Source organism: Sebastes umbrosus, chromosome 5 (assembly GCF_015220745.1).
Source record: "Sebastes umbrosus isolate fSebUmb1 chromosome 5, fSebUmb1.pri, whole genome shotgun sequence".
Taxonomy (NCBI): domain Eukaryota; kingdom Metazoa; phylum Chordata; class Actinopteri; order Perciformes; family Sebastidae; genus Sebastes; species Sebastes umbrosus.
The window spans coordinates 33,284,654-33,305,985 of record NC_051273.1 but is presented as its reverse complement, the minus strand read 5'-3'; the positions used below and the strand labels follow the sequence as shown (position 1 = coordinate 33,305,985).

Here is a 21,332-nt window from a genome sequence, read left to right as displayed (position 1 = left end):
AAATGTAAACTCTAGACTTTATGTAGAAGATGGCAAGTAGTATGTAGTTATCAGGCAAAGAAGCATTAAACTAAAATCTCTATCAGTAAGGGAAATGAACCCGAACAATACCCCATGCTGATTGTGTTTTTGTGTAAGGACTGTGCAAAGACCAGAGTGGATCAAGATGACAAATTCTGCAGAAGACGGCTAATGTTACACAAGCGTGTGATTAAGGCAAAAAGAGTCAATTCAATCTCCATCTCAAATGCTCTTTTTCATCTATAAGTCAACAGTGATTCTTAATGAATAAAGTGTCTCATTTGCCTCGCCTGACATTATGATATTTCTGCATTCAAATATCTAATTTGAAATTAAGAAAAAAGTTGACCTTAATACTTAGTACATTGAAAAGTAGATTTGGCGTTTTTTCACATTAAACTCGGTGAAATTACAGTTGAGTTCGACCAAAGCACACTTGGTGATTGTTGGAAAGAGTAACGACGACGGTTTAGGTGAGGTCTGCGCTCTCCGAGTTCCGTTCTAGTAATGAATTCCAGTGATGGTTTCTGTTCGCTAGATCAAATGGAAGTCGACCAAAGCATCCTCACTACCCTGCTGCTGTTTGATTTACACTGAATAGAGATTCAACATCATACCTGCAGAATTCTATGCTGCCTGGACTCTATTTAAACAAGTTCCCCTGCCCTTGCCAGTGGCATGTTGGCATGGCCAGATGGAGCGCAGACATCTATCACTGTTAGACATCTGACATCACCTGGACCTATGAGAAGGTGCTGCGGGGTTCAAACAATGTAAATAAAGCATAAACTGAAGTAACCCTAACCCAAGTTTAAGGATATATTTACCATTGACCTGGTACAAAACCTTTGCCAGTTGCTGTAAATCATGCGTGGAAGGGGAAACATCACAACTGCTCTCCCATGACACTTGCTGGCTCTGTTTTATCACAGGAATGTACAATTAGTCAGCTGTTAAAGGGCAATTTCCTGCTCATAAACTTTTAAATATTTGACTTTAAAAGTTGAGGAGCCCCCTAAATGCACCATTAGCCAGCTTTGTGAACTGTATCCCTCAGGGGGATCTGGATGCAGCAATTTAGTCATTGACTTTATTATCGACGTACACCGCACACCCATTTGAAGACCTCAAACTCAAATACTTAATTTTTTTTTTCTGGCGGGGTGAGGCTCCCATTGTGCAGAAACATATTAGTCGAAGTTTAGAATTAAATTTGTTGGCTCGGGAAATGAACCTAATCAATGTAAGGTCCTCACAAGTAGTGTGCCACAAGCTTGCATGTATAAATGAGTGTGCATGTGTGTATGTGAATATGTGTGTGCGAAGATGAAATTGCGCTGGCCTTTTCTGGAGCCGAGTTAATTGTCTGATTGGGCGTCTCGGCTCCCCTCCTGGATGGCTGTAATTCACGGATCTCCCCCGGCATATGTGAGGCTGCCGCAACACATACTTGACCTTCTCAAATAACGGGGGCCTCATCACATAGAGATAGAGAGGAAGGAAGGCAGAGTGAGAGAGAGAGAGAGATGTCCGTGTGAGTGTGCACGCATGTCTGTGTGTGTGTGCGCTGACAATTTGTTTAATGCTAAAGTGGACAGCTGGGCCGACAGCTCTCTCTTTGGAGAGCTAAAAGCCTCTTTAATTTAGAGAGTTGGAGCAAGGGAAAAAGAGGCACACAAACAGAGAACGAGTGAGATCGCAAAAAAAAAGAAAAGTGCAGGCTGCCCAGTGAGGAAGGAAATGAATAGAGACAGCTGTTGATTTCCTCTCCTAAGCCCGAATAAATAAATAAATAAATAAATATAAAAATACATAGAAATGACACATTAAAAACAGATTAAAGTCAGAATCTCACTCTCGCTCGCATAGTTCTTAGAAAAATAACGCTTCTTTCACATCATTTTTATAAGGTAAGATTCATTTTTCTTTGACCCGAGCTGAAATTGGAACACGGATAATACAAACTAATGTGTGTGTGAAAGTGTGTGAACTGTATCTATAATCTGGCCATCCTCCAGTGCACTCAACTGACTTGAAAGCTTTCTGAAGACACCTGCACTCACATCACCTGAACCCCCAAAGACTTATCTGTGTGTGTGTGTGTGTGTGTGTGTGTGTGTGTGTGTGTTTTGAAATATTGAACATCGCTGCACACTTTCTCCAGCATTGAGAGCTATACTCTCAGATGTGGGACACCTTTCTCACCTCGAGTGCATTTGGTTTGGTTTGAAACGCACCGTTGCTTTGGGTTTTGATGTGGCTGTAAGATGCAAAACTAGACCGAAGAAAGACTTGAAAATATAAAAGCTCAGATGGTGTGCAGACCAACTGTTATGGGGGGGAAAAATTGTAAGCCCAACAAGGCTGGCGGTGAAAGGCAAGTTCCATTTTCATCATTCGTGACTGGCTACACACCATTAGCAAACACAAATTGCCATTAATTAACTTGCTTGATTTATAGTAAGCCGGAGACAGGAGGCTGTAATTCGCTTGTATATACGGTGTCTATGCAGCAGTAGTTCAGTGACTGTTCGTGTTATTGTGTTGAAAGGAAGGGCTTTAACAGCCTCTGGCATATATATCAGTGTTGCAGTGTATACGGAGAGCACCTTACTACAGTACAGCAAAGTAAGACATGGAATTTGGATCGCACTCAATTGTGATTATGACAATAAAACTATGTTGTGGCTTGGTTTGCAATGATCATTCCATAACAGGTAAGTGTTACATGTAGTTAACACCTACAGTGTTGGTTGTATTCGATTGCTGCCGCCACATCCTAATAATATGATTGTGAATGGAATTGGTCCTCTATCTATTCGGCGTAGAGAGGAAGTTGTGTTGCTCTGGCTCTATCTATTCGTCATGGAGAGGAGGTTGTGTTGCTCTGGCTCTATCTATCTGGCGTGGAGAGGAGGTCGAGCTGTTCTGGCTCTACCTATTCGGGGTGGAGAGGTGGTTGTGTCGCTCTGGCTCTACCTATCTGGCGTGGAGAGGAGGTCGTGTTGCTAAGGCTCTATCTGGTTGGGGCGGAGAGGAGGTCATGTTGCTAAGGCTCTATCTGGTTGGCGTCAAGAGGAGGTTGTGTTGCTCTGGCTCTATCTGTTTGGCGTGGAGAGGAGGTCGTGTTGCTCTGGCTCTATCTGTTTGCCGTGGAGAGGAAGTCGTGTTGCTCTGGCTCTATCTGTCTGGCGACGCCGGGAGCTGCTCGACATCCTCCTGGATCCACCTTCTCACATATTTTCACATTAAACGTATTATTTTTTGTCATATGGATTGTCTATGTTGTATTTTCATTATGTTGTTACGCTGTACACACAACATCTATTGCACGTCTGCCCATCCCGGAAGGGGGATCCCTCCTCTGTGACTATCACCCAGCAGACGGCTGTTCATGTCGCGAATAAAACCAAAAGTCAACGTTGACTTTATGCTTGTTACATAACATTGTTACGCTTAAAGGAATATCTTATCTCTAATTTTGTTGTGTAACGTTACGTAAGAAAGTCCTCTAAGGGCGGTTGTCATCTGTTCAGTTACAGTTACGGTTGTTACGTTATTATTTGAACACAAACCACAATCTTTTTTCAAACCAAATAGTTTGGTTGCCTAAGCCTAACCAATCATTTCACGACGTTAACAGCATGGCATCGTGTGTTTCTGCAAGTGTGATACGAGGCTGATATGAAACGTATTTACGAAACCTGTTTTTTTCCTGGCGACTGGGTTGTACCTGCTGTACACCGGCCTGCACTGCAAACTGACATTGCACCAATATCTTATTTGATTGAAGTACATCAGCCTCCTGCGTTAAAGTCTAATATTTTTTTTTTCAACATTATCCATCCACCACGACCTCCTCCTTTCACAGACTTTGTGGCTCTATAATGACGTCAAATAAGGTCTCCCTCCTTTGGCCGTATAAACGTAGATGTTGTTTTGGGGGTACTAGCTGAAATGACTGCTGTTGTCATTCTTCTCAGGAGGAGGACAGTGTTTTGCAGAATCTTTAGGCCTCATCCTGTCTAGCACTGATACTCCAACTGAAGGCTGGGTGTGGTGCAACACGGCAGCAGTTATGCAAACGACAGGACATTTTGACGTGCAGCATAAACCATATAACCATGTGTTTTTTCTCTGTTCCTCTCTACTCCCCTTGCTCTATCTCTCTCTCTCTCTCTCTCTTTCACTCTCACACTCTCTCTTCCTCCTCCATCTGCAAACTTAAACACCATCAAATGTGTCTTTGAAGAAAAGTTCTGTCAAATAACTTCCGAGAGTTTTTCATTCAGAGGAGCAACTTGTGAAATTTCACAGCCCTAGACTTCAGTGGGTGGCCATCAGAGCGTGCAATTCAAGCTCTAATACTCAGCATTTAATGCCTATTTCGTAAAGATGTATTCAGAATGTGTCAACATGTGTGTAACTTTGTATTTATGTATGTGCATATTCTTGGAACTTTGGCTGCTTGCGTGCGTGTGTGTGTTTGCGTGTGTAGGAAGGGTGGGCATGCATATGTGTGCCTGTTTGTTGGTGCAATGACTGCAACATGAACTTCAGAATTATTCATCATATTCCTCTGAAGACACCACGGGGAGCCCAAAATAAGACTATTCATACCACTGAGACACCATGCACTCCTTCAGCCCTGTGCATTTTAAAATGATAAAAAATGATCTGCAATGTTAATTTAAAATCATAAACACTGTCTCCACCTTCTTGTTTTGCACCATGCAGTTAAACATCCCAAACCTAACAGCTTTGTGGTACGATGGTATCCGCAGTGGTAGCCATGGTAGAAGTCATCCATCCTGCATTTAAGCTGCAATTAGTTCTGCAGTGCTGACTGGAGAGATTTCTGTCTACATTGCTGCCAAACAAAAGCTGAATTAAATATATGTTATACCCAAAAAAAAACTGCTCTCAAATGACTGGATGCTAAGCCAAGCTTTGCCTGTTAATGTAAAATTTGGCAAAAAAAACAAAATAAAAATAAATAAATAATCTAAAATATATGCAAATTTGAACAGCAACAAGATTTGTTTTCTTTGTATAGCCGGAACATTATCAAGTCAAACTCCATATTTGCATTGTGTGCTGTCGTTTCTCTCCTCGTTCTGCATGCATTTGGCAAATCTATCTGTTTAAAAAATATTCTTATGATGTGTTTCCCAGTAATAATTCATGCTGTGGTTTCCTTTCTGTGAAAACATCAATCTACATTAATGTTCACTCCTTCGACTGTGCACCTCTTGCCACTTATTTGTATTAAAACTGAACTGTTGTGGGTAGTGCTTCCAGGTTTGTGCTTTGTTATGCCTTAGTAATTCATCAGCCCATCATGTCTGTGTGAGAAGGATAATTCTATTTAAAATATAAAACATCTTAAAGGTCACATATTATGCTCATTTTCAGCTTCATGCTTGTATTTGGTGATTCTACTAGAACATGTTTACATGCGTTAATGTTCAAAAAAGGCATTATTTTTCTCATACTGTCTGTCTAAACATACCTGTATTCAAGCTCTGTCTGAAACGCTCCGTTTTAGCGTATTTCGATGGAAAGGCAACGGAATTGCGTTGCAAGGAATCAGCTTGAGTCCATGTTTACATCCTGTCAGCTGATGTCATTCACATACAATGCAACAGGAAATAAACTGGGACACATTTAGTATGTTTACGTTTTAAAACTGTGCAACGGTCTAAATATTGTCGATTTGTGACATCACAAATGGACAGAAAAAACGGCTTGTTTCAAACGCAGTTTCTGAATACGGGTTGTGTGTATTTCAACATGGATTGAGTGTTTTGATACTTTCACAGCATTTATGTATCACTTAAACCTGCTTTATAATATGAAAGACATGATAATCTCACTTTTTTTACAATATGGGACCTTTAAAGGTCCCATATTATGCTAATTTTCAGGTTCATACTTATGATTTTTTTGTGGTTTCTACTTCCAGCACGGACCGTCATGAATCAGCCGTGTTTACATGCTTTAATGTTCAAACAACACCTTATTTTCTCATCCTGTCTGTCTGAATATATATTCACCCTCTGTCTGAAACACTCCGTTTCAGCGCCCCCTCCCCTCCCTGAAAAGCCCAGTCTGATCTGATTGGTCAGCGTTTCCGGTCTTCCACATCTGTGCTTTGCGGTGTCTCTGCAGCCGGGGACTCCAAACTACACAGAGTTTAGCAGCACGTCTACAGGCGACTGTATAGAATCTATATATAGATATACAGATGTATATTCCTGACGACTCGTTTTAAAGTTTCTCAATACGGGTTGTCAAGTCAAGTCAGGTCAATTTTATTTGTATAGCCCAAAATCACAAATCACAAGTTAGCCTCAGGGGGCTTTACAATCTGTACAGGATACGACACCCTCAGTGCGACCCTCTCTGCTGTGTGCATTTCCCCGTGGAGCGTCTCGATACTTTCCCAGTTGCACCTAGACCTTCTTTATGATCAAAAATAGAGATGGAAGTCTCACTTTCAACAATATAGGACCTTATGTAATACTGTATATTCACCTTTTCTCAAGTTTTTCATGCACTAGCAGTCGGTGCAGTTCGTCTGACTCCACATGTGAAGAAACCAGCAGCTGCTTCAGCAACACACGGCCTCTAACACACAGCTTCCTGTTTTCCAGACAACAGTATAAGCCACTCTGTGTGGCCGAATGGAGTCAATTTCTCCAACCGGCAGTGCATCTAAATTTCCCAGCTGGTTGCCGCTCCCTGCTGGTGGCGGCTCTCCACTATCTGTTAGCGGGATCCAGTTGTGTTGGCTTAACCCCTCCAGCTATCTGCTCGCTGTCTTGTTGATGCTGACTCCTCTGCTCTCTTTAACGGGACTCCTTTCAGCCCTGCTAATCCCTCACTTTCAGGCTAATCCCACTCATTCATGCTGCTCCCAGTCTACCCCTCCTCGCTCTCTCTCTCCTTCTCTCCGCAGAGCTCGTTTACTCTCACTTTTTAACAGCCTCTCTCTTTTTTTTTTACAGTACCCATCTGTGCCATTCTCCTGTTTCTCTCTCCCGCTGTAACAGCTTGTCTCACTATGTTTACTTATTCACAAATATTATTTACCTCAAGTGCAGAGAGAAACAGCCCCTTTATTTGTAACAGGCTTACATCTGAGAGGAGACTTTATTCTGTATTCTTTTAGTTAGAGGCCTCATTTTCTGATCTGCCTATTTGATGCTGCTGCACTAGTTCTGCAGTATAACAACAGTAATACCATCCTCATCTCATCACTCACAAATACTGTTTTCACTTACTAAATATTTCCAGTTAGCATAGCTTTGTCATTTGTTTTTTAGATCAGAGTTAAGTAACCATGAATGAAACTCTTCATTTATCATTTTATATTTGCGGTTGCTTCCAATTTTCCCATTTTTGTTGGATCACTATTAAGTTACTGTCAATGAAACTCAAATCTTAATTGCTGCACAGATGTTTCACATTAAAAGCCTTCCGGTGGCTCAAAAGGGTATAATCCTTCTATTTCCTGGTGGGCTTTTATTGTGAAACATACAGGAAATGTTGAGTTTAACTGGCAGTAGCTTAAAGCTATAACCAAGGCCTATGGATAGGAGGCTGGGTCACGGGCGGACATCGGTCTTGGAGTATGGGGTATAACGCATGCATAGTGTAACTGGAGGTTTGGTCGTGCGTTGTGATTGGCTCACTTTCGGCGAGGGCAGACCAGATACGTTGATGACGCGTGACCCAGCCTCCTTCAATAGGCCTTGAAGCTAACCTGTGGACTTTTTGACCTCTAGCAGCGCTATAGAGCAGTTTTGCTCACGCGAGCACACGTGTGATGCGATACACAGTCCTGTCAGTGATGTCACACTATTCCACTGATCAGCAAGTGAAGGTAACGTGCCAAGATATGCTGCAATGTGCCAACAAAGGCAGGGAAGAAGAAGAAGACTGCAAGCACACGTGGATGCAAACAGTGCAGGATGTAAACGGCTAATGTTTTATGAGGAAGGACATGCATTCAACACATTTGGTCGAGCTCGAGGACACAAACATTTTGGTGAGTAACACTGAATGTAAACACAATGTTTCTTTTTTTGTGTTTTTTTTAACTCCACAGGGCACCTTTAACAGTGATCAAAAAAAAAGGAGCAAAGTAGTAGTGATTGGACACAAATGGTGAATGAAAATTGTATTTTATAGAAAAAGGGAAACTCAGAGCAGTGATTGTTGAGTAGGACATAATATTTATGGAATTATTTCTTTTTGGCCATGAAGGAGGTTATGTTTTCACCGGCATTGGTTTGTTTGTCTGTCTGTCTGTCTGTCTGTCTGTCTGTCTGTCTGTAAGCAGGATTACTCCAAAAGTTTGCCATTGATTTGAATGACAGTTTTTGGAGGGTTGGGTTGTAGCACAATGAACAATCCATTAGATTTTCGAATTCTTTTAAGAATTCTGTTCAGACTGATTATTAAGACCATGGGGTATAACAAATGCGCAGTGTAACTGATGACACATGACCCCGACTCCTTCCTTCTTGGTGCAAAGAGATACGTGTGCGGATGTGTGGCGAGACATCGAGGTGCGGCTGGAGCTGCTGGCCGTCCGCGGTGAGAAAGAAAAAAGCGGTAGATGACGGGATGAGAGACAACGTAGTGTAACGTTATACAGACATAACAAGGCTGCTGAATGAGAGAGGCATCCGCCGATACGTTACACGGAAACACACCGTGGTTAAAGCGCTTCTCCGGTCATGGTGGTCAGTTCACTACCGTAAGATCCACACAGCTCTCTTTTACCTACATTAAATAGGATACTATGCTATCACAAGTCACGACTATAGCTAGCGAGCCAGAAGGCTAAACAGCCGGATTGAGGGATACTGACCTTACACCTGGTACTAGACAACTATCAAAGCAAACTATGCCTATATTTCTCAAATGTAACTAAGTGCATTTTCACACGTTTGAAAAAGGGATTGATGCTCTACTGCTAACCACTTCAGCAACACACCATTAAGCTGCAGCCTACACCTCCTCCAGCACTGATGTGCAACAGAGCACTGTGTGTGGTACACGCTGTTGCAAACCGATTTCATCCCGCAACTTTTGGAAGAAACCAACACCATAGGGAGAGGGAGGGGTTGTGACTTTTTGAGGTATGATCTATGAAATAATTAGAAGAATACATTCGACTACTTAGTGTCTACAGGAAGCTGTTAAATGGTGCTGATTCAAATGAGACATTTTGGATCATCTTCCACTAAGTATACAGAATTATTTGTGTTTTTAATAGACACTTCAAAGTCTCCGTCTCCATGCTGTTTTAGAAGCCTTTCTGTGCAGCGGAGCCAGTATTGGAGATCATTTGGGCCGAGGCAGGAGGAGGTTATTGCTTTTTTCAGCCCTCTGATGTTACTTCAGTCCTTTGGTGGCATGTAGGGAGGGCAAAGGAGCTTTTAGACAGACAGCCCACCCATGTCTGGACTGGAGAAGTCACTCAGATGTGCTGTCTGAGGCTAAAAGCTCTGCGAGTTGATGCACTCACACTCACAGTTACTCTGCCGGGTGGGTCAACACAGTAAGTGGAAGTGGTTACAAGGGAAGCAGTATCTGTCAGTGCATGGTAAATCCTAATCTACAGATACAAACATGGCGTGTGTCTCTATGGTATTTTACACTATTTACTGCTCTTGTAGCGCTGCTTTTTCACCACGCTGGGAATTTACTGCTGTGGAGTTGTCTATTGGCTTGTATGTATGAACTGTGGGATCTCTTTGTATCACCACCACTCCAGGCCTAATGAGAACCTAATATTAATTTTCAACTTCGTGAACATCACCACAAAAACATTCAATTCAGCGTACAAAACCAAGGTCACAACCCTCCCAATATGTATGCACACACACACACACACACACACACACACACACTCACACACACACACAGAGACACACATGCTCGAATATCCTCTTTGCAGAAACACTCTTGAGCAGATAATTACACTGACACACTGGGTGGTTACTGAAAAAAAAAAATAACAGGATGATTTTCAAAGGCAAGGGCATTAAAGAAAAAATAAGATGCCAAATTGTGAGGCAAGTGAAAACAGGAGGCTACACAATGAGCATTTGATGCTTAAATTGATGTTTCTGTGTCACCAAAACGTTAAATAAATGAGTCAGACAGCCTGCCTGAGCCCACACTGGTGAGAAAGACTAGAAGACATAACAGAAGTGACATATATACACCGATCAGCCATAACATTATGACCACCTGCCTAACATTGAGTAGGTCCCCCTTTTGCCGCCAAAACAGTCCTGACCCGTCGAGGCATGGACTCCACTAGACCTCTGAAGGTCTGCTGTGGTATCTGGCACCAAGCCATCAGTATCAGATCCTTTAAGTCCTGTAAGTTGTGAGGTGGGGCAGACTCGTTTGTCCAGCACATCCCACAGATGCTCGATTGGATTGAGATCTGGAGAATTTGGAGGCCGAGTCAACACCTCGGATTCGTCGCCATACACATGATGTAAAAGAAAACGTGATTCATCAGACCGGGCCACCTTCTTCCGTTGCTCCGTGGTCCAGTTCTGATGCTCACTGTATGCCCAATGTAGGCGCTTTTGGGCGGTGGACACGGGTCAGCATGGGGCACCTTGACCGGTCTGCGGCTACGCAGCCCCGTACGCAACAAACTGCGACGCACTGTGTGTTCTGACACCTTTCTATCGGAACCAGAATTAACTTTTTCTGCAATTTGAGCGCCAGTAGCTCTTCTATTGGATCGGACAACACGGGCCAGCCTTCGCTCTCCACGTGCATCAGTGAGCCTCGGGTCTGACCCTGTCGCCGGTTCACCCGTTTTCCTTCCTTGGACCACTTTTTTTTTTTTTAAGTTATTTTTTTGGGGGCATTTTCCATTTTTATTGAGAGGACAGTGGATAGAGTCTTGAAAGGGGGGAGAGAGAGAGTGGATGCGGAAAGGGCCACAGGCCGGATTTGAACCCGGGCTGCCGCGGTCAGGACCAAGCCTTGATACATGGACGCCCGCTCTACCAACTGAGCTAACCCAGGTGCCCCCTTGGACCACTTTTGGTAGGTCCTGACCACTGCAGACCGGGAACATCCCACAAGAGCTGCAGTCCTGGAGATGCTCTGACCCAGTCGTCTAGCCAGCACTATGTGGCCCTTGTTGTCAAAGTCGCTCACATCCTTACGCTTGCCTATTTTTTCTGCTTCCAACACAAAGTTCAAAGTTCAAAATGTTCACTTGCTGTCTAATATATCCCCCCCACTGCCAGGTGCCATTGTAACGAGATAATCAATGTTATTCACTCCACCTGTCAGTGGTCTTAATGTTATGGCTGATCATTGTAGACAATCCACACCCCGTTACTTGAGCGAGGAACAAACATGGACATGATGCCTTTTGCTATTGTTACTCTAATATTACTAATATTTGTCACATTGCTGTCAGTTACAGTTATATTCCAAAATACTGTAAATATTAACACGAAAAAAGGGCAAAGAAGTGGTAACTTGGAAGCATGCATGAGGGCATGTGGTGTGTCAGAGCAGGAGCTTTCACACCTAGTAGTTTGGTTCATTTGGTCTCGGCCAACTTCACACTAACTGTTCACGCCGGCTTATTCCAAACCAACCTAGAGGGGTAAACATGAAGTCTTACAGACTGAAAGGTAACTCATTGATTGGTGTAATCACACTCTCAAGAGTCATTTCCTGCATTTTCCAAAGAGCCCCATATACTGACTACTGGCTATAGGGTCATGTGTTGTCAGATCCATCTCTCTCTCTCTCTCTTCCTATTATTTCTTATCTACACTGTGAACGACACATCAGAAAAGGTGCCAACAAAAAAAAGCCATTTTTTTTTTTTTTTACTTCATCAACAACCAATCACAGCAGTCAACACATCAGTATTGGGTTTATGTTTATGGATTATGCAAGTGTCAAAATGAGTTTAGCACACATGCTCCATCTTACCTACAGCTTTATATTTTAAATACGCAACTTTCACGCCCCAGAGACATAATTCACTGACGAAAAAAATAGGTATTTACTTTCTCCTGCACATGACTGTAGATTCCTCTTTATTCTTCTTGTCAAGCTATCCAAAAAATATGTGTCCATTAAGACAATAGCCTCCTTATGAGTTCACTCCCAATGGAGATATATCCGCCGTAAGGAAGCCAGGAGACGTCAAAACAGACAAGAAGAAGGTCATATGAATGCATCAGACAGCCACAGGATATCATCAAACTGTAAGTAAAATCCAAGAGGCCTAAAACAGCCACAAGACAGGTATAAGAAACCATGAGACAGCTGCGTAAAGCCATTAGACGACGACGTGAACCGTGAGACAGCTATAATGGGACACCACAGGGAAAGCAGTGAAATGACATGCAACAGGTTGGACGGACCCAGAAAAAGAGCCCCTAATACCTTTTGCCATTAAGTATTTAAGATCCATCTTGCTCCTGTCAACTGTGACACAGTTTGGAGTATGAAGACATCTGGATTGATGAATGTCCCTCTGCCATCAAAGTGGTATTACCCCGTGGTAATGGCGGGATGGGCTGTTCAATGCCAGAGGCCCGTGTGTGATGATACCATCAGAGGTGACCGCTCGTTCCTGCCTGAAGGGAAGAGGCGTGCGAAGCATTCTGGCAAGAACAACCACCTTGTCATACCGCGATTCGCTGTCGCTCTCTGTACAGACATGAGATTAAGGTTAAGCTGTGCCAAAAACCACTGTCAAAACAGGATCAGTGTGTGTGCGTGCCGCCATATAACAGGGTTATTTCTCTACAGACAGCTCTGGGCAGTTGTGAGACCTATTCGTCCCTGAAGCCATCTCGTGGAAATCAATTCACCTTTTGCCTCATAAACACACACATTGACACATACACAATCACACACAGATCCTCTCATGCGCACACACACACACACACACACACACACACACACACACACAAAAAGACGAAATACCTCACATCTGGTGCCTCGGCGGAGGCACTTTTGTGAGAAGTTGGAGTGACAGCAATTGCACTCAGATAAAAATGGATTTGGCCCTGGCTGTTGGCTCAGTAATACATTCTGATGCTGCAGCACAGAAAGATTTATCAGGAGTCAAATCAGACGCCTCACTTTCACACACCCAAACACATATCACATACGGGGAAGGCAGCTAACGGGAACTCATGCATAGAATTACACCGTGCTCACCGCCGACACTGCCGTCGTCTCATTTTCGCTCTCTCTTCAAAGTACCTCATTACTTCTAGAAGGTTTGAGGATCATAGGAAATAAAAGGTGAGTTGGTCTTGTCTAGTTGAGTGGATAACCGTTCTGTAGCATCCTCGTCACCGGGGTTCAGATTCAAAGCCAAGCCTCTTCTTGTCTGCTCTATATACCGCTCTTCTAGATCTCTGGATCATTCAAAGCTTTAAGTATAAGTCACAGTATAATAAACAAAACAATCCAACCTAGTGCGACGCCTCAGGCCTCAGTTGCACATTAAATATGATATGTCAGATGTTTACATGTGCCTTAACTTTCCCACCACTGATACTGGATCACTGGCTCCAAATATTAGCTATATATTTATGTCGAGAGGCCGTGATAACCATGCCTGGGAACCAGACGAATGTCAGAGCTCATGTTTTATTTGCTCTGGCAGATGTGTCTGGTCCCCTCCACTCTGGACAGATTTCCAGCAACTTGAGATCTGACCAATCACCATGGGCCATCATCTGGGCCAATCACGGCCTTTTATCTAATAAAGAGCGTGTTTGAGACGATGACTGTAAAGAGAAGTGCCCCAAGATGGCTGCAGCTGATGTGTAACTGCTATTGGGGACAGTATTGAACAAACTGGACAGTATATAACTGCCAATCACAATCACCTTTTATTTTTGAATTTGGATGGCAAAAATCGGCAAACACTGGTTGACAGACATGTTATGATGTTGCTACACCATCACAGCTCATCTATGCACGCTGTAGTTTGTTCACGTTTCCCTCGCTCAGTGCTACGTCACGTGTTTTGTTGTTCTAGCTGGTCTCTCCGGTTGAATTAAACTCATCAGCTACCCTTCTCTAAATTTCAAAGAGGGGGAATCCAAACCAAATAATTTCATGAAAGATGGTTTGCAAAGTGAAATATTTCACTGCTATACATTTAGGTTATTTCAATTTTCGATACTGGATCATTTTCACAATTGAGTATTGAGTTTAAGGTTCAAATTATTACTTTAAATTATTATTATTATTAAAATAACTTAAAATAGCTTTTGTCTGGAAAACACTGACAATGCAGAAAAATAATAATCGCAATAATAAAACAGTCAAACTGTCACGCACCTCCTCTGTATTTGTACAAACAGTGTCAACTGACTACAAAACTATACTGGAGCTCTGACAGACACAGTACATGGATGTTTGACCTTGAGAGAACCAGTTTGATGTTTACACCTTCAGCAGGGACAGCTGTTGGCTGGTCCTCACCACCTCTGTAGGGGCTTGTTTAGGGTAGGTTGGACCTTGTTAATGTCTGGAATGATTGAAACTGAAATATGGCAAAGGGATTGGGAGAAGAACCTGCTGGCTATAGCACACAAAACCAGAGCAGTACCAGACTATATATACAGTAATCTGGCTGTGGAAGTGGCCTCACTTTACACTCCTCCTACACCTCTACCCAGACTTCTTAATGATCCGCCTCAAGTGAACACTGCAAGTCGGCCAAGTCGGGCCTCATTATCACCCAGAAGTCTTCCTCTGTGAGTGGCCTATAGTGAATGCAGAGTCTGAAGTGAACACTGGAGTCGAGTTGGCCGGGGATCAGGATTTCTTATCGTCCAGATATCCAGCTGATGGTTTGTTATCTGAATACTGTGTCTGGCATCCATTCTATGCTCCAGTGGACCCGTTGTTGGGCAGTGGTTCAGACGCTGCTTTGCTGTGAACCACACAACTTTGATCCTTAATTGATACAGAATCCTTTACAGGCAGGCTACAGAGGAGAGCACAAGGAAAAAGGATGGGTAGGGGGGGTGGGCGTCGGGATTCAGGTTCAGCGGATACATTTGAGGAGAGAGTCTTTTGGCTGATGTGGCAATGAACACAAAGGTGGATAAACCATGACCTCTACTACTGACTTTAATATGATCAACAGTTAATTATGGTATCATAAAAAAGCCTTACAGTGAAGTTTGGAGTCTGCAAATGTGGCTTCACCCTCCGTTCCAAGCTTAATGATGCCCACTGTTCTGCCATGTCATGAAGACATTTTTGATCGCTCGAACGGTGATGTCATAGGTCATGCGAGAAGACGCCATTTCATCACTTTATCTCAACATAATCTAATCATAATAATCTCAACACTTTCACAATGCAAAATTGTGAAGCTTTTGTTGCGTTGTTGTGACGGTGCGGCAAATTCCGATGTTTCGACACGACGCAGGAGGCTGTTGTAACTTGACTTTACATTGTTCAATCTGCCCTAAATTTCACAAGCTGGATAAGAGTCCAGGCCTGAAGACATATATGTGTCATTATGAGTGATAGTCATAGCGCCACCTACAGGAAACAGGAAGTAAATTGACTATACATTGTCCAATCAACCCCAAACTTGTCATGTTTTATAAGAGTCTTTAGCGCCACACGCTCCACACAGAAAACACCCTCTAACTGTTGCGTGCAGTATCCGACTTTCATGCAAATGCACGGCAGCGGGTACCAACCGACGTGCGGAAAGGGGCGCGGGCCCGTTCTACGCTGCTTGCAGCTTTAATTTATTTTAATTTTGATGTATTAAGGTTTGCATTTCTCTTGCAGAAAGTTCCAGGAAACATCTACCACCAGACTCTGGAAGTCAAAAAAGGAAATGTTTTATGCTCTTGCTTTAGGATGAATCACATTATTCATTTCTGATGGACTGATGTAATGGAGAGAAAAAATGGGGTCAGAGAGAAAGTAAGAAGGACAAAGTAAAGGAAAATAACAGACGTTACCTGAGGTAAGCTGATGGTGAAGAGTGTATTTTTGGACTTGAAAAGACAGTTGGGGTTGGGGGGACATGAAGGGAGGGCTGCTAGAGACGAGGTAAACCGAGGAGTCCAGATCTCATGCCAAGCCTAATTACCTTTACCTCTGAGAGTTCGCCAGGGAGAAACCCTTCCCTCCACAATGACTGCATGGAGGGAAAATGACTCTCTGGAGGAGAATGGCAGAACAAAACCCCAATCTGTCCAAAAGGTACCTGTGTGTGCTCCAAGCACGCACTCAGGCACTGTCACACACACACACACACACACACACACACACACACACACAAGTGATTGTCAGGTTTATGGGCTACTGCACTGCATCTGATTGGAGCAGTTTGGTGAAATTAGCTGATCCAGAGACTCAGCGGGACAAAGTACTTCTAGCAGACAGCCAAGCAAACCGGCAGACAGAGGCACATTGATAAGAAATATGTCTTTAACTATACTGATTCTTATGTATGCATCAAACAATGTTTCAAATATAATTTTTCTATTTGTCAGGGTTTAAATAACAAATTCTAAAGATCAGAGACTGTTCGGTTGGAGGAACAGTCAAATTAAAAGAGTATTTCAACCGATTTAGCATCGCACTTCCACAACATTGTCGGACTCTCGATGAACAGTTAACATTAACTTAACCAAGTACCTTTAATAACCTAAATCTAACCAAACCTTAACCAAAGGGAAAAGCTCACAGAGTATAAACCTGCCACAGGGTCACTGTGGAAGGAACTGACAAACAATTTCATCCTGCTGAAAGAGGAGACAGATCAGAAAGCACTGGGTTGGTAAAACATGGCAAGGCAACAGCCTAGTATTGGACTATTGTCCTTGTCCATCACAATATACAATTTTCCTCATCTGCCGTAATCTTCATCTTCATCCTTCCTTCTCTCCCTCTATCCGTCCATCTCTTCCTTCCACCATGTCAGATTTCATAAAGGACAGTATAGTCAGTCGCTCAGAGATGGTAAATTAAAGCATACTACCCCCCCCCCCCCCCCCTCCTCCCCTCCCGTTGTCCTTTTCTTTCCTCTACTTTTCTACAAGTATGTGCTTGACATTGTTCCTTTTCATGTATCTTTCTTCTGTCAAGTCCATTTTTATTTATATACTGTAGCCTAAGGAAAGGGGGCAAGGAAAGAGGCTGCACTCTTTTCCTTTTTTTCAACGTATCTACTAGACAAAATCAAGGGTGTTTATATTAGAGACAAATAACAGTACAGTTATAATCACCATGAATTCATATATTTAGTGAGTATAAAATGTCATACAACCAAGCCTGAAGCATGGGATTTCAGGTAAGCATTAATTAAGCTTTTATTCTGACGTAACTGCATGGTGAAATGGTATGACAACAATTTATGTAACCTAGAAAGTTAACACACAACAACAAATGCAGGAGAAGACCAACACCATAGCAACGACATCTGCAAAAGTTGGCGTCAACATTCACAAGGGCAAGATCCTAAAGACCGGCACAACCTGCACTGACCTGGTCACACTAAAAGGTAGCGCACTGGAAGAAATAACATTCTTCAACTACCTCGGGAGCATCGTCGACGAGCAGGGTGGCACAGATGCTGATGTAAGAACAAGAATCGGCAGGAGCAGCATTTATACAGCTAAACAACATCTGGAACTCAAAAGAACTGTCACTGCAAACCAAGGTCAGGCTATTTAACACAAATTTAAAATCTGTGTTATTGTGTGGATCAGAGACATGGAGAACAACTGTGATGACCGCCAAGAAAGTGCAGACATTCATCAACTGTTTGAGAAAGATTCTCCAGATTCAATGGCCTGACACCATAAACAACAACAAAGCTTTGGCAGAGAACTTCCTGCAGATGAAGAAATCCCCAAAAAGATGGTAGAAATGGATAGGTCACACATTGTGTAAGCCTACAACAAACAACACCAGGCAAGCTTTATCCTGGAGTCCGCAAGGAAAAGGGGAAAAGAGGAAGGCTAAAGAACACCTGGCGCCGAGACCTTGAGGAAGACACTGAACGAACGGGCTACACCTTGAACCAGCTAGAGAGAAAGGCCCAGGATAGAGATGGGTGGAGAAGCCTTGTTGACGGCCTGTTCCCCAAGAGGGGGTAAAAGACCTAAGTAAGTAAGTACAAAGTTAACATATGTAAAAAGCTACCTAAAAGCTGAAGTGAATTGGTGTGTTTCTAAACTCGGAAAAAAAAGTTTGGAAATTTGTGTTTGGTGGGTTATTTCTCTGTAAATACCAACAGGAGAATACACTGTTTAGCATTGGCAGACAATTTTGGCAAATTTCACTTGGGCACTACCCACATGATCATCTCACAAATGCATGATCCTTACAAGTTGGACATCATTGTGAAGGTAAATAAACAGGCTTTCCAACCATGTAAAATACAATGCCAATTAGCATTGTAACAACAGAGAAATAATCCACCAAACACAAATTTCCAAACTTTTCTTTCCGAGTTTTTATGAATGAACTCAAGTCCTCTTCAGTATTTCATTTGGACCAAAAAAAAAATGTTTTTGGAATAATGCCGATTTCCACGTTCTACCTTCAGTTGTGTGTCAGTGCATGCTAAGCAGCAGTCACTTGACTATTCCGCAAGGTAAGTCTGAGGAAAAGTGCCTGCCAAAGGGGAATGTTTTCGTGTCAAGTACTGTACAATGAAGAGAGGCCAGAGGCTGCGTTTTTAAGTAATGCAATCTGCATCGAGCTGAGAAGTACCTTGAGCACCACAGGGTCAAACGTAATCACAGAATGATTTTGGCTTGTGTGCAGATCTAATATTACCTTTCTGCTAGTGCAAATAAATAGGCCAGGGCACTCAAGTGGCTCCGCTGAAGTACAAAAATATGTACAGTACTTTTGCTCCTGTACTGCAGAACATTATGACAGAGAGCAGACATTCACCCCCAGTGTTCATAATAAGCGTATGCACTTGTGCCTTTTAGTTCCTCGAGGTGGGGGCCGCCGTTCATGACCGAGGTAAGTAATAGTACCATGAATTTACGAAACTTCACCTGTTAGAGCTGAAGTGCTTGCACTAGCACAAATGCTGTTGGCAGTAATAGAATGGGTAAACAAATTGTTTAATGCATGCGCTGACTGAGTCACTGCACTCAGAAAATCACTGAGCTATGGTACTTCCTGGGTATATAGATCCTGTATGAAAACACCTTCCCCAAGCTGGTTGGCTGCTTAGATGATTTCCACCGTATAGTGCTGGTGTATATGAGATCAAACTAGACTTCCTTTTTGTTTTGCAGGCTCTGGGATTCTGCAGGAATTTACATAACAACACTTCTACCCTGGCACCAGTCTGAGGAGAGCTAATCCACATGGGGAGGGGGGAACATAGATGGTGATGATGGATCAGGGTGTTTACACAAGGCCACCGAGGAGAACTGTGTGCTTTCATTGACTAAGTTGATGAAATAATTGGCTAAGTAAATGGGATTACTTTTAATAGGTCAATGATGCGAGATAATTCTCTCATTTTTGTTCAAATGTGAACTCATTTATTGTGTCATTAGTAAGTGTTTGATCAGCGACACTTTTAGTGTGATGCTTCTTTTTTTAAAATGCCTGGTGTTGCAGTAGTGTGAAAATCACAAACTTGGGCTGGAGAGAAAGTTACAGCCGTTGCGTTTCACATTGCATCGCAGTGGATGTTTTATATGTCGAGTAAGTAGCAGGCCTAAATAGGGAAAATTGTACCTTTCTACAGTTCGGTCTCCTAAAAATTACAACAAAACTGCATCGTCAATTATGTTTCGAGAGAAATGTATATTTCTCCCTGATTACCTGCATGAAAATCAATGTGCTACATACCCATGTATCATCCCGACCTCCATACTTCACAGGATCTCACTGCTTCCTCCGTTGACACTGAAGTTTAAAGTGGCAGTAGGCAGTATATTTTTGGCATCATTGGGCAAAAATTCCATAATAACCTTTCAGCATATTGTAATTCAAGTGTTCTGAGAGATAACTAGACTTCTGCACCTCCTCATGGCTCTGTTTTCAGGCTTTAGAAAATCGAGCCCGTGACGGGAGACTTTGACCAATCACAGGTCATTTCATTGAGAGAGCGTTCCTATTGGCTGTGCTCAGGTCATGTGACCGGAACTTGGCGTTCCTTCACCAGATTTCACAATGGCGGCGGCGGCGGCGTCACAAACTTTCTCATTTTACAGCTGAACCGTGCACTACAAGATGATTCTGAAAACATTTGAGGAGAGAAATAGACATTAACGTAACAGAATATTGATTCATATTTGATCGGCGCTGCCTAGTTTGACCGTTTCGTCGGAGTTCGCGAGGGATTGACAGCCGGCTCTCATAGACGGCAGCTGGACAGCAGACCTCAGATCAGCTCTTACTGCTTGTTTTCCTCCGGTCTGTGAAATCTTGCAGATGCCGTTAGGAGCACCTGAGGACACAGAGGAACATGATTTTTTTCAGGTTACCTGTTTCATGTACTACTGTCACGATATAGCGACCGTTTTAATAACTTTTTTCAATCATATTTGCTCCAATCTCGCCTACTTCAGCTTCAATGTTGGATATACTAAATGTTGAGCTCCAGACTTGTCCAATATGGGTGTATTTCCTGTGGATTCTGGGCTGATCAACATATGTTGAATAGCAGAGTGGACTGCTGAGCAGACTTTGGATCAGATCTGATCACACGGTGTGTCATAATCATCACAGTAAAAAAAAAAAAAAAGGAGATTATTTAGGCCAAGACCGAGAGTGTGGGCCGTGATTCTCAGGACGTGTTTTGATACTTTAGTACCGTGACTGACTGCTGAGTTGCGCCACGCTTCTGCCAGTTTTGGTGTTCACTCTCTATTTCGGTCTGTTGGAATTAGCCTCAGGTCTATGTCATATCAAGTCTCTGGTGGTTGTGGCAAACATAGAGCCAGGTCCAACTTTTTCATCTGATTGAAATGAATATAGAAGCTGCATTTATTTCATGCTGCACTCATGTCAGTCAGAACACAGTCTCCGTGCTACTGGAACAACTATACTGCTGTATTATACTATTGCTACAAGCACTGTTGTAAGAAGTACCATTAATTCTTCTTCTGCTTCTCCGTGGGCTAGATGTGGGATGCTGATAGCAGAGCGGCAACAGTGCGGCTGTATTTCATTTTTAAGATTAAAATGTGTCCTTGATAATGTTGGTGGGAGCGGAAGGCTGGTGTATGTAAAGCACTTTAAGTCCATCTCAATCT

General features: G+C 42.8%; 1 protein-coding gene and 1 long non-coding RNA gene across 3 annotated transcripts in view; one reads left to right on the top strand and one right to left on the bottom strand.

Moving 5' to 3' along the window:
• nlgn1 (neuroligin 1) overlaps positions 1 to 21,332 on the bottom strand; it is a 401,272-nt gene that overhangs the window by 67,491 nt on the left and 312,449 nt on the right. The gene's annotated exons all lie outside the window — the stretch shown is intronic.
• LOC119488312 lies at positions 7,613 to 18,522 on the top strand. Its single transcript, XR_005206925.1, has 3 exons — positions 7,613 to 8,047; positions 11,495 to 11,499; positions 18,512 to 18,522. It is a non-coding gene; the product is annotated as an uncharacterized LOC119488312 (long non-coding RNA).